Here is a 15463-nt window from a genome sequence, read left to right as displayed (position 1 = left end):
CAAGGTGCGAATGCCCGACAATGTATGATCAAAAGAGGGAGTGGAGGTCTTCGGCTGCAAGGTCTGAATGTCTAACCATAATTTCTAAAAACCGGGTAAGAAAAGGCTCGAAAGCCCGACTATACACAATCAAAAGCGGGAGCCGGAGGTTTTCAGCTGCAAATCCTTCACTCAAACCAAGTGAAAACTGCTTTGTCCTTCATATTTATCAATGTCTAGATTGACTTCAACAAAGAACAACACTGGATTTTGCAGTAGAAGAAAGAGCATCACTGAAGGATCAGTAATCCGAGAATAAGCTTATTTTCATACGTTCTGCATGATTTGGGATTTTATGTATAAAATGAATTCCTTCACTCAAACCAAGTTAAAACTGCTTTGTCCTTCATATTTATCAATGTCTAGATCGACTTCAACAAAGAACAACATTGTATTTTGCAGTAGAAGAAAAAGCAACACTGAAGGATCAGGAATCCGAGAATAAGCTTCTTTTCATACGTTTTGAATGATTTGGGATTTTATGTATAAAATGAATTCCTTCACTCAAACCAAGTGAAAACTGCTTTGTCCTTCATATTTATCAATGTCTAGATTTACTTCAACAAAGAACAACATTGTATTTTGCAGTAGTAGAAAGAGCAACACTTGAAGGAACAGGAATCCGAGAATAAGCTTATTTTCATACGTTCTGCATGATTTGGGATTTTATGTATAAAATGAATTCCTTTACTCAAACTATGTTAAAACTGCTTTGTCCTTCATATTTATCAATGTCTAGATTGACTTCAACAAAGAACAACATTGTATTTTGCAGTAGAAGAAATAGCAACACTGAAGGATCAGGAATCCGAAAACACGCTTATTTTCATACGTTCTGCTTGATTTGGGATTTTGCTATAAAATTATTTCCTTCACTCAAACCAAGTGGAAACTGCTTTGTCCTTCATATTTATCAATGTCTATATCGATTTCAACAAAGAACAAGGCTGTATTTTGCAGTATAGGAAAGAGCAACACTGGAGGATCAGGAATCCGAGAATAAGCTTACTTTCATGAGTCCTGCACGATTTCGGATTTTCCTATAAAATGAATTGCTTTGCTCAAACCAAGTTAAAATTGCTTTGTCCTTCATAGTTATCCGTGTCTAAAATGTATCAAGCATAAAGTTCCTCATATTACCCTGAATGAGAAAGAAGCATCCCTTAGGTTGAGCAATACGTTCCTTTTGCGGAGTTATGCATGATTTCGGATTTTGCTATAAAATTCATTCCTTCACACCTTTTTTTTTTCACCGCATTTTATAGATTATGGTTGGAAATTTCAACCACTCTAATCCGAAGACCTCTCCTCCCGCTTTTGTTAATATATTTGAACTTTATTTGGACATTCACCCCTTTTTGCAGCTAAACCACCTCCGCTCCCTGTTTTGATCATGTATGGTCTGGCAATACTACATTTTCTTACCCGTTTGTGAGTAATTATGGCTGGATATTCACACCTACTTGCAGCTGAACACAATCTCTCTCGCTTTTAATTATGTTTGGATTTTCAAACCTTTTCTTTACTGCTTTTTGCCAACTTTGGTCGGACGTTCACACCTTCTTGCAGCCGAACACCTCCGCTTCCGCTTTTGATGGTATATATTCGGGCATTCGAACCTTTTCTTACCAGCTTTTGACAAACGATGGTTGGACTTTCACACCTTCTTGTAGCCGAACAACTCCGCTCCCGCTATTGATTGTGTACAGTCGGGTATTTTAACCTTTTCTTACCCGCTTTTTACAAACTATGGTCGGACATTCAAACCTTCTTGTAGCCAAAAACCTCCGCTCCCTCTTTTGAATATACATTGTCGGGCATTCGCACCTTTTCTTACCCGTTTTTTACAAACCATGGTCGGACTTTCAAACCTTCTTGTAGCCCAACACATCCACTCCTGCTTTTGATGATGTATGTTTGGGCATTCGCACCTTTTCTTACCCATTTTTCAGTAATTATGGGTGGACATTCACACCTTCTTACAGCTGAACACCTCCTCTCCCGCTTATGATGGTGTATAGTCGGGCTTTCAAGCCTTTTCTTACCCGGTTTTTACAAATTATAGTTGGACATTCAGACCTTCTTACGGCCGAAAACCTCCACTCCCTCTTTTGATCATACATTGTCGGGCATTAGCACCTTTTCTTACCCGCTTTTTACAAACCATAGTCGGACTTTCACATCTTTTAGTAGCCGAACAACTCCGCTCCCGCTATTGATTGTGTACAGTCGGGTATTTTAACCTTTTCTTACCCGCTTTTTACCAACTATGGTCGGACATTCACACCTTCTTACAGCGGAACACCTCCGCTCCCTCTTTTGATGGTGTATGTTCGGGCAGTCAAACCTTTTCTTACCTGCTTTTTACAAACTATGGTCAGACATTCAACCCTTCTTGGAGCCGAACACATCCACTCCTGCTTTTGATTATGTATAGTTGGGCATTCGCACCTTTTCTTACCCATTTTTCAGTAATTATGGGTGTACATTCACACCTTCTTGCAGCCGAACACCTCCGCTCCCTCTTTTGATCATACATTTTCGGGCATTCGCACCTTTTCTTACCCGCTTTTTACAAACCATGGTTGGACTTTCACACCTTTTAGTAGCCGAACAACTCCGCACCCGCTACTGATTGTGTACAGTCGGGTATTTTAACCTTTTCTTACCCGTTTTTTACCAACTATGGTCGGACATTCACACCTTCTTACAGCGGAACACCTCCGCTCCCTCCTTTGATGGTGTATGTTCGGGCATTCGAACCTTTTCTTACCCGCTTTTTACAAACTATGGTCAGACGTTCAAACCTTCTTGTAGCTGAACATATCCACTCTTGCTTTTGATGATGTATGGTTGGGCATTCGAACCTACTTGTTGCCCGCTTTTCATTAATTATGGGTGGACATTCACACCTTGTCTCAGCCAAACACCTCCGCTCCCTGTTTTGATCATGTATGGTTTGACATTCGCACCTTTGCTTACCTTCTTTTTATACTGATTGCTCAAGATTAAGTTGTTCTTTCTCAAACTACAAAAATTTTTTAATTGTTGAAACTTGATTTGAAGTGGATAAATAAGGAAGACAAACAGTTTTAAGTCAGGCTGATAGCAATTAATTTTATAGCAAAATCTGTATTTCGTCATTTGTCGAGAGATGCTTATTGCTGAAGAAGTTCTTTCTCATTCTACAAAGTACAACGTTGTTTATCATTGAAACTTGATTAGACATGAATAAATATGAAGGACAAAGCAGTCTTAACTTGGTTTGAGTTAAGGAATTCGTTTTATAGGAGAATCCGAATTCGTGCATAACTCGTAAAATAGAGCTTATTTTCGGATTCCTAAAGAATGAGTCTGGTTCTTTCTCATAATACAAAGTTTGTTGTTTATTGTTGAAACTTCATCAGACCGTTAGATATAGTCGGACTCACCTCGACGCACGGCTTGGGATCTGGAACCAGTACTCTTGAGAGGGGTTGGACTCTCTTCCACTCTGGAGTTGCCCGTGGTGAGAGGCGCAGAGCAGGTGTGGGCATACTTATTGCCCCCCCGGCTGTGTGCCAGTACATTGGGGTTTACCCCAGTGAACGAGAGGGTAGCCTCCCTCCGCCTTGGGTGGGGGGACGAGTCCTGACTGTTGTTTGTGCCTATGCGCCAAACAGCAGTTCAGAGTACCTACTCTTTTTGGAGTCTCTGGGGGAGGCACTGGAGAATGCTCCTACCGGAGACTCCCTCATTCTGCTGGGGGACTTCAATGCTCACGTGGGCAATGACAGTGAGACCTGGAGGGGTGTGATTGAGAGGAACGGCCCCCCCGATCTGAATCAGAGTGGTGTTATGTTGTTGGACTTCTGTGCCAGTCATAGACTGTCCATAACGAACACCATGTTCAGGCATAAGGGTGTCCATATGTGCACTTGGCACCAGGACACCCTTGGCCGCAGTTCGATGATCGACTTTGTGGTTGTATCATCGGACTTGCGGCCGTATGTCCTGGACACTCGGGTGAAGAGAGGGGCGGAGCTGTCAACTGATCACCACCTGGTGGTGAGTTGGCTCCGCTGGTGGGGGAGGATGCCGATCAGACCTGGCAGGCCCAAACGTATTGTGAGGGTCTGCTGGGAGCGTTTGTCAGAATCCCCCGTCAGAAGGAGCTTTAACTCCCACCTCCGGCAGAGCTTCAACCATATTTGAGGTGGGGGACATTGAATGGGCCATGTTCCGTGACTCCATTGCCGAGGCAGCTGGTCGGAGTTGTGGCCGTAAGGTGGTCGGTGCCTGTCGTGGCGGCAACCCTCGAACCTGCTGGTGGACACCAGTGGTGAGGGAAGCCGTCAAGCTGAAGAAGGAGTCCTATCGGGCCTTTTTGGCCAGTGGGACCCTGGAAGAAGCTGATAGGTACCGACGGGCCAGACGGGCCACGGCTTCGGCGGTTGCTGAGGCAAAAACTCGGGCCTGGGAGGAGTTCGGTGAGACCATGGAGAACGATTTCCGGACGGCCTCGAAAAGATTCTGGTCCACCATCCGGCATCTCAGGGGGGGGAAGCGGCTCACAGTCAACACTGTTTACAGTGCGGACGGGGCTTTGCTGACCTCAACTAGGGATGTTGTGAGTCGGTGGGGGGAGTACTTCGAGGAACTCCTCAATCCTACCAACACGTGCTCGGAAGAGGCAGAGTCGGAGAGCTCGGAGACGGGGCCTCCCATTTCTGGGGCTGAGGTTGCCGAGGTGGTTAAAAAGTTCCTCGGTGGCAAGGCCCCGGGGGTGGATGAGGTCCGTCCTGAGTTTCTCAAGGCTCTGGATGTTGTAGGGCTGTCTTGGCTGACACGCCTCTGCAGTATCGCGTGGACATCGGGGACAGTGCCTCTGGACTGGCAGATTGGGGTGGTGGTCCCCCTCTTTAAAAAGGGGGACCGGAGGGTGTGTTCCAACTATAGGGGTATCACACTCCTCAGCCTCCCTGGTAAGGTCTATTCGGGGGTATTGGAGAGGAGGATCCGTCGGATAATCGAGCCTCGGATTCAGGAGATGCAGTGTGGCTTTCGTCCTGGCCGTGGAACAGTGGACCAGCTCTATACCCTCGGCAGGATCCTGGAGGGTGCATGGGAGTTCGCCCAACCAGTCTACATGTGTTTTGTGGACTTGGAGAAAGCGTTCGACCGTGTCCCTCGTGGAGTCCTGTGGGGGGTGCTCCGGGAATATGGAGTGCCGGACCCCTTGATAGGGGCCGTTCGGTCTCTGTATGACCGGTGCCTCTACTTACTGGTCAATCTACGTTCCCATCCTCACCTATGGTCACGAGTTGTGGGTAGTGACCGAAAGAACAAGATCGCGAATACAAGCGGCCGAAATGGGTTTCCTCCGCAGGGTGTCTGGGCTCTCCCTTAGAGATAGGGTGAGAAGCTCAGTCATCCGGGAGGGGCTCGGAGTAGAACCGCTGCTCCTCCGCATTGAGAGGAGTCAGATGAGGTGGCTCGGGCATCTTGTTAGGATGCCCCCTGGGCGCCTCCCTGGGGAGGTGTTCCGGGCACGTCCCACTGGGAGGAGACCCCGGGGGAGACCCAGGACACGTTGGAGACACTATGTCTCTCGGCTGGCCTGGGAACGCCTCGGGGTCCCCCCGGAAGAGCTGGAGGAAGTGGCCGGGGACAGAGACGTCTGGGTTTCTCTGCTCAAGCTGCTGCCCCCGCGACCCGACCCCCGGATAAGCGGCAGATGATGGATGGATGGATGGATATATCCTCCACCAACCAGACTTACAACCCCCGACTAGGGTAGCAGAATTTCTAAGCATCTGTACCCCAAAACTACTATCAAAAATATATAAATTATTGTCTAAGATAGATGACACAATGTCTCTTCCATCCTCAAAATGGGAGGCAGATTTATCCATCAGTTCTGGTCATAGCTTCTAACCACAAATATGTTTGAACACCTTCATAAAGACTTGAAATCCTAATTTACAGCTCATACAATACAAAATCCTTCATAGAACACACTATACAGGACAAAGGATGTTCAGGATGGGTCTAACACACTCAAACATCTGCTCACATTGCACAGATAACACACCTGATGATTATGTACACGCTTTGTGGTTTTCTGCGCCTGTCCAGAAGTTCTGGCTTGAAGTCTGTGAGGACCTATCAACATGGCTAAAGTGTAGCATCCCTGCATGCCCCACACTGTGCATACTGGGTGACTTAGACAACATCAACATGGAAATTAACTCAGCACACATGGTTGTCACAGTGTTATGTATCGCAAAGAAAACTATTCTCATGAACTGGAAAGCGAAGAACAATCTGTGTATTAACCAGTTTAGAAATTTTCTTTTAGATTATATTAGCATGGAAACAATGTCTGCCTCCTCAAAACATCAATTGGCTGAATTTCATTCTCTCTGGTCCCCTCTGATTAGTTTTATCACATAGTGGTGGTGGTGGGTTGCTGGGTGATGGTGGGTCTCAGGCCCGGGCTGCTGCGACTGGTGTGACCGGGTGGTTTGTTTGTTTGTTTTTTGTAGAGGTCCTCCGGGGTGGGGTTGGGTTGAGTGGGGTGGGGCGGGATGGGTACCTTCTGGGGGTACAGTAGCTCCCGGAATATGGTCGCTGCAGGCCCCGAGCCTGGTGGACATCAGGCCCTCCTGCCCATTGCTGGCTCCCAGGTAGCGGGGATGCCTATTGCAGCCAGTCCCTGGCTGCCCTCTCTGGGGGAGAGTAGCTCCCCCGGTATATATCCCCATACCCCTCTCCCTTCTGGCTCCTGTACACAGCACACACTCACACATGAAGGGTTTTGGGGGCGTGTGTGTTCGGTGGGGTGTAGTGGATGGGGCCACGTAGGTGGTCCCCTTTGGTTGCACTCTGCAGTTCCCTGCCCCTGTTTTAATTACACCTTAGACATTAGTACTTATCAAACACACTCACACACACACATTAGGTCTTGGGGGGTGGTTACACTGAGTGGCATCTGGTGGGCGGGGCTCTTTGGGTATGTAGGCTGCCCAGAGTGCCGCGCTCCCAGTTCTACAAGTTTGGCTGCCCCTCAATTTTAATTGCTCACTATTAGAAAATATTGAAGAGCCAGAAGGGTGAGGGGAGGGGTCTTCTTCGCACACCCCTGCTTCCTGGTGTCTGCTCGGGGCAGGAGGGGCCAGGAGGATTAATTAATTGTTCTGCTGGTTCGGGGTCTGTGGTGGCTGGGGGGTTGCTGGCCTCCTGGTGTGCCCGCTGCACTACACCCCAGCAGAGTCGAGGGAGGTAGGATGTGTGGATGTGTGGATGTATGGGACGTGAAAGTGTGTGTGGTAATGATTGGGCCTGGATGTGGGACTTGCTGTCGCCTGGCCTGCCTGTGTTTCTCCCGATGGGGCATCAGCGTTGCCTCTCCCCACTGCTCGCGACTTCACCCACCTGTGGGCACGTCTTGACTCCCAGGGCACTTGGCCAGGGGCGCTGGGGCAGGCGCTGACCCACTTTGTGGCTGTCTGGGGCGCTTGGCCCTCCTGGGTATTGGGTGGGGCCTCTGCCGGGGGGTTTGGGGGCGCTCGGGCTCCTGGGGCCCAGGTCCAGTGCACGGCCCATGTCTGGGCGGCTGGGGCCTGGCGGGGTCGGTGGGCTGTTGCCCCTGGTTCCCGGAGTGCCTCTGCCCTATGCTTATGGGGGCTCTTTCCGGGGGCTTCCTCTGCAGTCTTCTGGGTGGATGCGTGGTTGCCCCTGCGGTGGGCTACCTGGGTTCTGTGCTCTGTGGGGGCTGCTGGTGGCCTGGGTCTTGTGGCCCTCTCTGCCTGCTTCTGATTGTTTGGGGGGCTGTGGATTGTGGCCCTGTACGCTTATACACTCATAACTAAGCACGGTTATCATGTAGGTCCTGTGCCATGGGTGTTGCATGTTCTCACACACACACACACACACACACATTCATTAGTCCAGTAGCATGGTCACTAAGCAGTTGATGTATTATCATGTCGTCTCAGGTCATCTATATCCACAGCTGTGTTGTATGCGATTGCCGCTTCTTGTGCTTGTTTTTGTTTGTTTGTGTGTTTGTTTTTTCTCTGCTTGTCTGCTTTCAGGTGCTCCTCTTGGCGCTAAGGCTGGATTCCCCTCATAGGCCATGGATTGTTGTCTGTTTTGTTTTTTACAGGTGTAGCAGCTGGTTGTCTGGTTTTTGTTTCTATTTTTTTTCTGTTTCCTCTTCTTTCCTCTTCTTCTTTCCTTGTCCCCCGGTCCGGTTCAGTTCAGTTCATGTCATATATTGTAAAAAGAAATAAATAAATGGGCATCAAGGGGAGCTTTACATTTATAAAACTTCCCTTGGCAAAACAAATCTGTTTGGCATCATAGGTATTCAGACTACAATTCTTCTGACATAATGCTGAACAGGACAAGGGGAAAAAAAAGTAAAGAAGACAGTTCTGCCGAAAGCCAGGGATAGACCTGTTCTAAGTTCTATACTTTTTAAAAGGGGCGTGTTTATCAACTATGGAATTAGAAGATTTACAAAAATGGTCAAGTGCTAGATCTTCATCTGGGATTTTAACAGTGTCATATAACTATTCAACGGATCAGTTAAAAAAAAGCCTGCTCATGGAGATGTTTCAGGATCTGGATACCAAGCGTGGACCTAATGTTTTCATTTTTGCAATTCTGATACAGGCTATTGAGCAGTGATAACTAACACCAAGTTCAGATACTGCGGATTTTCTACCTTTGATTTGTTAAGATTGAGACAATCAGGGACAACCTTGAAGGATCTCTTTGGTTTTGTAGGATCAGTAATTACCTGAGAAAGGTTGATATTGGTACACACCTTTTTTAAATGATCAGAGGCAGAGTTCAACTTGTTTAAATTAAAATTGCCACACAGAGATTGGGTTTAGGCCACATGCACACAGAATGACATCAACAAATATAAGAAATATTAAACATTTACACATAGATTTTTGAATATATGTAGAGGAATGATACTTTGAAATGTGCTCATTGCGGAGTTATGATCAGTTGAGTAATGAAGGTTGAACTATTCTGGGAAAGAGGTTCTATTCCCAGCATCATCATGGACACTCCTGATATAGAAGGTTTCGCTAACGCATTGGAATTGTTTTACTATTTTCATATGCATGTGCAATGAAGAATTGCTTGCTGCTGATAAATGCAAAGAAGAACAGCTTACACATAGATGCTCACATATAGGCTGCTGAATGCAATGAAGACCTGCTTATCAAGTAAAGTTCAATGTCAATGTGTAATATTCAATTAGGATTTGCAAAACAGTGAAGTTAAACAATGAATGGGTCCATAGTCGGTATGAGAAGACTACAGGAATATTTACCTGGGTGTACGTTCAAACAGAGATGAGAAAATTGCGATAAATAATTGTTTGTTTGTTTGTTAGTATGTATATGAATGTTATGTGTATAAACTGTGTTGAGTTATAGTTACTCAGTAGTGTCTCAGTGAAACAACCGACGGGGGAAGCCTTGCGGTGACAACAAAAGCAGTGTTTTACTGATCAGTCAAGTTGCTCCAGTGTACTCCATACAAACTGGTTGGCTACTGAAGGGATAGAAAATGGGGAATACTTGTTTTAAAGCAAACAAGGAATTAGATGGGAAAAATACATGTTTTAACGGGACCCAGACAATATTAAATACTCAGACAGATGGGAGAAGAAGTGTAGTTTTGTAGGAAATCACAAAATTATTACATAGAATTAGTGAAATCAATTGAAGAATGCCTTTCTGAAGAGCTGTTTACCACAGATGAGCAGCTTTGCGACCAAGCACATTGTAGATCGCTTTACTGCCAAAATGATCTAATTTAATGGATTGGTTTAGACATGCATAACAGCATTTTAAGAACAAAGAGAGAAACAAAAAGGGACAACGCTTCATGGTGGAAGGTGATGTATAAATAACTGTGTATATGATGAAGGGGGTGGCAACACCCATTCCGAAATCCCGCCATTCCGACATCCCGCTATTCCGACATCCCACCATTCCGACATACCACCATTCCGACATACCACCATTCCGACATGCAAACGTCCCACCATTCCGACATCCCACCATTGCGACATCCCGCTATTCTGACGTTCAAATGTCCCACCATTCCGACAAGGCTTTCCGTATAAGGAAATGTGTGTTACTCAACAGGTGAGTCCCTTCTTTCTGTTCATGCAATTTATATGTTTAACATGTTTATAGACAAGCGTTATTAAAAACACAAAGTCTCGGCAACTGGAGGAGGAGAAGCAGTCCGCGGTGGTTTTCAATCACACACTCCAATGCCACTTGTTTCAACTTCCGAAAATTTAATCCAGGAAAAAAAGGCTTACAAACATGGACCAAAACGGCTCCATAACACGCACAAGAATCCAAAAGAAACGAAAGTTAACTAAAAGAAAGCAAATAAACAGTATGAAGTGGTCAAAATTGGTTTTACGCATGCCTATGTGCGTCTGGCACATGCGTCTTCGGGCTCTCCCACGTTGGTTTGTGGATGAAAGCTATATGTTCAGCTGTAATGTCATGTAAAAACAATCTCTACATGACATTTAGTCCCAGGTGTGACCAGTTAGGTCCTTAAGATATCAACAGGCTGTATAAAGCTACAACCGTTGCGGCTGTGTGTTTGTGCCAAATGCGCAAAACCCATCCGCGCTTCCCAAAATTGGAGTGAGTACTCATAAATCACGTGAATAACATGAATAAACGTTTTTACTGCATTTTGTTGTGTTTTATACGTTCTATGCTGTCATTTCTATCTTCTTCTATTGGCAAGGCAAGGCAGAGTGCTCGCAACTGTGTCCTGTGCAGTAGCCGTGATATCTGTAATTGCAATTATTACTTTTGCATATGATGACAGCGTGCAAAAGACGCATGGGCTCTGTGGAGAGCTCCGCTCCAGCTGGCTGCTGTGACAGCTCACTGACACTGTATTTCTGCTTAATCAGTTTCAGTCTCGCCAGAGTTATATTAATATCTGTATTTTTATATTTGAAATTCAGGGGATTTTGATAATAGATTATTAAAGTTTGTTTGCGAGGCTGTGGCCTCTGCATGTGCAAAGCTTGTGCGCCAAACTTTAGGGCGTATTTGCGCCGGCATATCATTAGTGCAAAATGTTTTGGGTAAAAAATAGGCTATTAAAAGGAACTGTCGGAATGGCTGTATGTTAAAAAAAACAAAAAAAACATACCGCCATTCCGACCACGTTTGATAAAAAATTAAGTGTCGCCATTCCGACAATTGGAGACCCATGTCGGAATGGCGAGATGTCGGAATGGCAGCATGTAACCATGATGAAGGAGAGACCATTTGAGCAGCAGAGCCATTTCGCAGCACAGGGACAGCAATCCAAGTTACAGGATCTCCCACATGGTATCACCTGTCACATTGTGTCAAGGCATCAAAAGAAGAAAAAATCACCAAACTCAAGGACAAAAAGACAAAGACTCCGGTGAACGAAGACAGAGGACTGACAAACCAGAAATACAAAAGGATTCTCGATATCAAGATCCAGAAGAAGAGGCTAACAATGCCACGAACACTTACGATGCTGGGAATGATGCCAGCAATGAACAGAGAAGAAGATTCAGTGTCATCAATCTGCATTACGTGCCTCTAATGAGGGGGTGAATATAGAATCCTCAACGATTACAACGTCTCTGGGAACTGTGACAACAACAAGGTTTAAACCATTTTGATATATATTGTAACCTATTGTCTAAGGAATAGTGCTGAAAATGAGGTAAATCTAATCCACCACTGTCCTTGGTCTTCTGTAGGGTTTTTAAACTAATACGTGGTGGTTTGTTTTTCCACAGAAATTTGGAGATGCATGAATCTAGTGACTTAAACCAAGTAGCAGATGGTTTTATGGGGATCATTGAGAACAAATAGTTAACTTTTGGTAGTATCATCATTTTAATGGATGTAACTCTCCCCATAAGTGATATAGGTAAGGACTTCCAACGAGAGATCGTCCTCTACTGTCTTTAATAATTGCACATAATTTAGCTTTGTTAGCTCTGAGAGCCTGGAGGAAATGTTTATGCCTAAATATCTAATATTTCCTGACTGTAAAGTGATCGCAGGTATATTATGGACCCTACAGTTAATGGGCAGAACTGTGGTCTTAGACCAGTTGATATAGTAGTCAGAAAGTGCTGAGAATTTATTTATGAGTGTGATCGTGTGACTGAGAGACGTCTGTGAGTTCTGAAGGAAAAGTAATACATCATCAGCATAAAGACTTATTTTATGCTCAATATTTTGGGATTAATTACTCACAAACGGGTAAGAAAAGGTAGTATTGCCAGACCATACATGATCAAAACAGGGAGCGGAGGTGGTTCAGCTGCAAGGTATGAATGTCTGACTATAGTTTGTAAAAAGCGGGTAAGATAAGGTGCGAATGCCCAACAATGTATGATCAAAAGAGGGAGCGGAGGGTTTTGGCTACAAGAAGGTTTGAATGTCCGACCATAGTTTGTAAAAATCTGGTAAGAAAAGCTTACCATACATCATCAAAAGCAGGAGTGGATGTGTTCGGCTACAAGAAGATTTGAATGTCCATCAATAATTGCTTTAAAACATGAAAGAAAATTTTCAAATATCAAACCGCACATGATCATAAGCGGGAGAGGAGTTTTTCAGCTGCAAGAAGGTGTGAATGTCCACCCATAATTACTGAAAAATGGGTAAGAAAAGGTGAAAATGCCCAACCATACATCATCAAAAGCAGGAGTGGATGTGTTCGGCTACAAGAAAGTTTGAATGTCCGACCATAGTTTGTAAAAAGCGGGTAAGAAAAGGTTCGAATGCCCGAACATAGACCATCAAAAGAGGGAGCGGAGGTGTTCCGCTGTAAGAAGGTGTAAATGTCCGACCATAGTTGGTAAAAAGCGGGTAAGAAAAGGTTAAAATACCCGACTGTACACAATCAATAGCGGGAGCGGAGTTGTTTGGCTACAAGAAGGTGTGAAAGTCCGACCACGGTTTGTAAAAAGCGGGTAAGAAAAGGTTCGAATGCCCGAATATATACCATCAAAAGTGGAAGTGGATGTGTTCGGCTGCAAGAAGGTGTGAACGTCCGACCAAAGTTTGTAAAAAGCAGTTAAGAAAAGGTTCGAATATCCAACCAAACATAATCAAAAGCGGGAGCAGAGCTGTTCGACTGCAAGTAGGTGTGAATGTCAGATCATAATTTGCAAAAAGCTGATGAGAAAGGGTGAAAATGCCCGGCTATACACCATCAAATGTGGGAGCGGAAGTGTTAGGCTGTGAGTAGGTGTGAATGTCCAACCATAATTGCTGAAAAATGTGTTAGAAGAGACTAGAATGCCGGACAAGACATTATCAAATGCGGGAGCGGAGTTGTTCGGCTGTGAGTAGGTGTGAATCTCCGAGCATAGTTTGTAAAAAGGGGGTAAGAATAGGTTCGAATGCCCGAACATACACTATCAAAACAGGGAGCTGAGGTGGCTCAGCTGCAAGGTGTGAATGTCTGACTATAGTTTGTAAATAAGGTGCGAATGCCCAACAATGTATAATCAAAAGAGGGAGCGGAGGTTTTCGGCTACAAGAAGGTTTGAATGTCCGACCATAGTTTGTAAAAAGCGGGTAAGAAAAGGTTCAAATGCCTGACTATACACCATCAAAAGCGGGAGCAGAGGTGTTCCGCTGTAAGACGGTGTGAATGTCCGACCATATTTGGTAAAAAGCGGGTAAGAAAAGGTTAAAATACCCGACTGTACACAATCAATAGCGGGAGAGGAGGTGTTCAGCTGCAAGAAGGTGTGAATGTCCACCCATAATTACTGAAAAATGGGTAAGAAAAGGTGCGAATGCCAAACCATACATTATCAAAAGCAGGTGTGAATGTCAGATCATAATTTGCAAAAAGCTGATGAGAAAGGGTGAGAATGCCCGACTATACACCATCAAATGCGGGAGCGGAGTTGTTCGGCTGTGAGTAAGTGTGAATCTCCGACCATAATTGCTGAAAAATGTGTTAGAAAAGGTAAGAATGCCCGTCCATACATCATCAAAAGCGGGAGAGGTGGTGTTCGGCTGCAAGTAGGTGTGAATGTCCAGCCATAATTACTAACAAACGGGTAAGAAAAGGTAGTATTGCCAGACCATACATGATCAAAACAGGGAGCGGAGGTGGTTCAGCTGCAAGAAGGTGTGAATGTCCGACTAAAGTTCAAATATATTAACAAAAGCGGGAGGAGAGGTCTTCGGATGAGAGTGGTTGAGAATTTCCAACCATAATCTATAAAATGCGGTGAAAAAAAAGGTGTGATAGAACACTAAAAGGTGGAGCGGAAGTGTTCGGCTGCAAGAAGGTGTGAATGTCCGACTATATTTGGTGAAAAGCAGGTGAAGCAAGGTCTGAATGCCCAACCTTACATCATCAAAAGCGAGATCAGAGGTGTTTGGCTGCATGAAGGCCATAGTTTGCCAAAAGCGGGTAAGCTGCGAATGACCGACTAAATATCAACAAAAGGTCTTCGGATGCAAGTGGGTGTGAATATCCCACCAAGTATGGTGGAGAGGAAGCTGTGAACAGCCGACCATAGTTGGCAAAAAACGGGTGAGAAAAGGAGCGAATGTCCAACCATACATGATCAAAACAGGGAGCGGAGGTGTTTGGCTGTGACAAGGTGTGAATGTCCACAAAAATTAATGAAAAGCGGGCAACAAGTAGGTTTGAATGCCCAACCATACATCATCAAAAGCAGGAGTGGATGTGTTCGGCTACAAGAAGGTTTGAATGTCCGAGCATAGTTTGTAAAAAGCGGGTAAGAAAAGGTTCGAATGCCCAAACATACAACATCAAAAGAGGGAGCGGAGGTGTTCCGCTGTAAGAAGGTGTGAATGTCCGACCATAGTTGGTAAAAAACGGGTAAGAAAAGGTTAAAATACCCGACTGTACACAATCAATAGCGGGAGCGGATGTGTTTGGCTACAAGAATGTGTGACAGTCCGACCATGGTTTGTAAAAAACGGGTAAGAAAAGGTGCGAATGCCCGACAATGTATGATCAAAAGAGGGAGCGGAGGTTTTCGGCTACAAGAAGGTTTGAATGTCCGACCATAGTTTGTAAAAAGCGGGAAAGAAAAGGTTCAAATGCCTGACTATACACCATCAAAAGCGGGAGTGGAGGTGTTCGGCTACAAGAAGGTGTGAAAGTTCAACCATGGTTTGTAAAAAGCTGCTAAGAAAAGGTTCGAATGCCCGAATATATACCATCAAAAGCGGAAGCGGAGGTGTTCGGCTGCAAGAAGGTGTGAACGTCCGACCAAAGTTTGCAAAAAGCAGTTAAGAAAAGGTTCGAATGCCCGAATATATACCATCAAAAGCGAGAGCAGAGCTGTTCGACTGCAAGTAGGTGTGAATGTCCAGCCATA

The sequence above is a fragment of the Leuresthes tenuis genome, unplaced genomic scaffold (genome assembly GCF_036924035.1).
Source record: "Leuresthes tenuis unplaced genomic scaffold, fLeuTen1.0.hap1 SCAF_11, whole genome shotgun sequence".
Classification (NCBI taxonomy): Eukaryota; Metazoa; Chordata; class Actinopteri; order Atheriniformes; family Atherinopsidae; genus Leuresthes; species Leuresthes tenuis.
The sequence above is the reverse complement of the archived record's forward strand: the minus strand, read 5'-3'. Positions refer to the sequence as shown.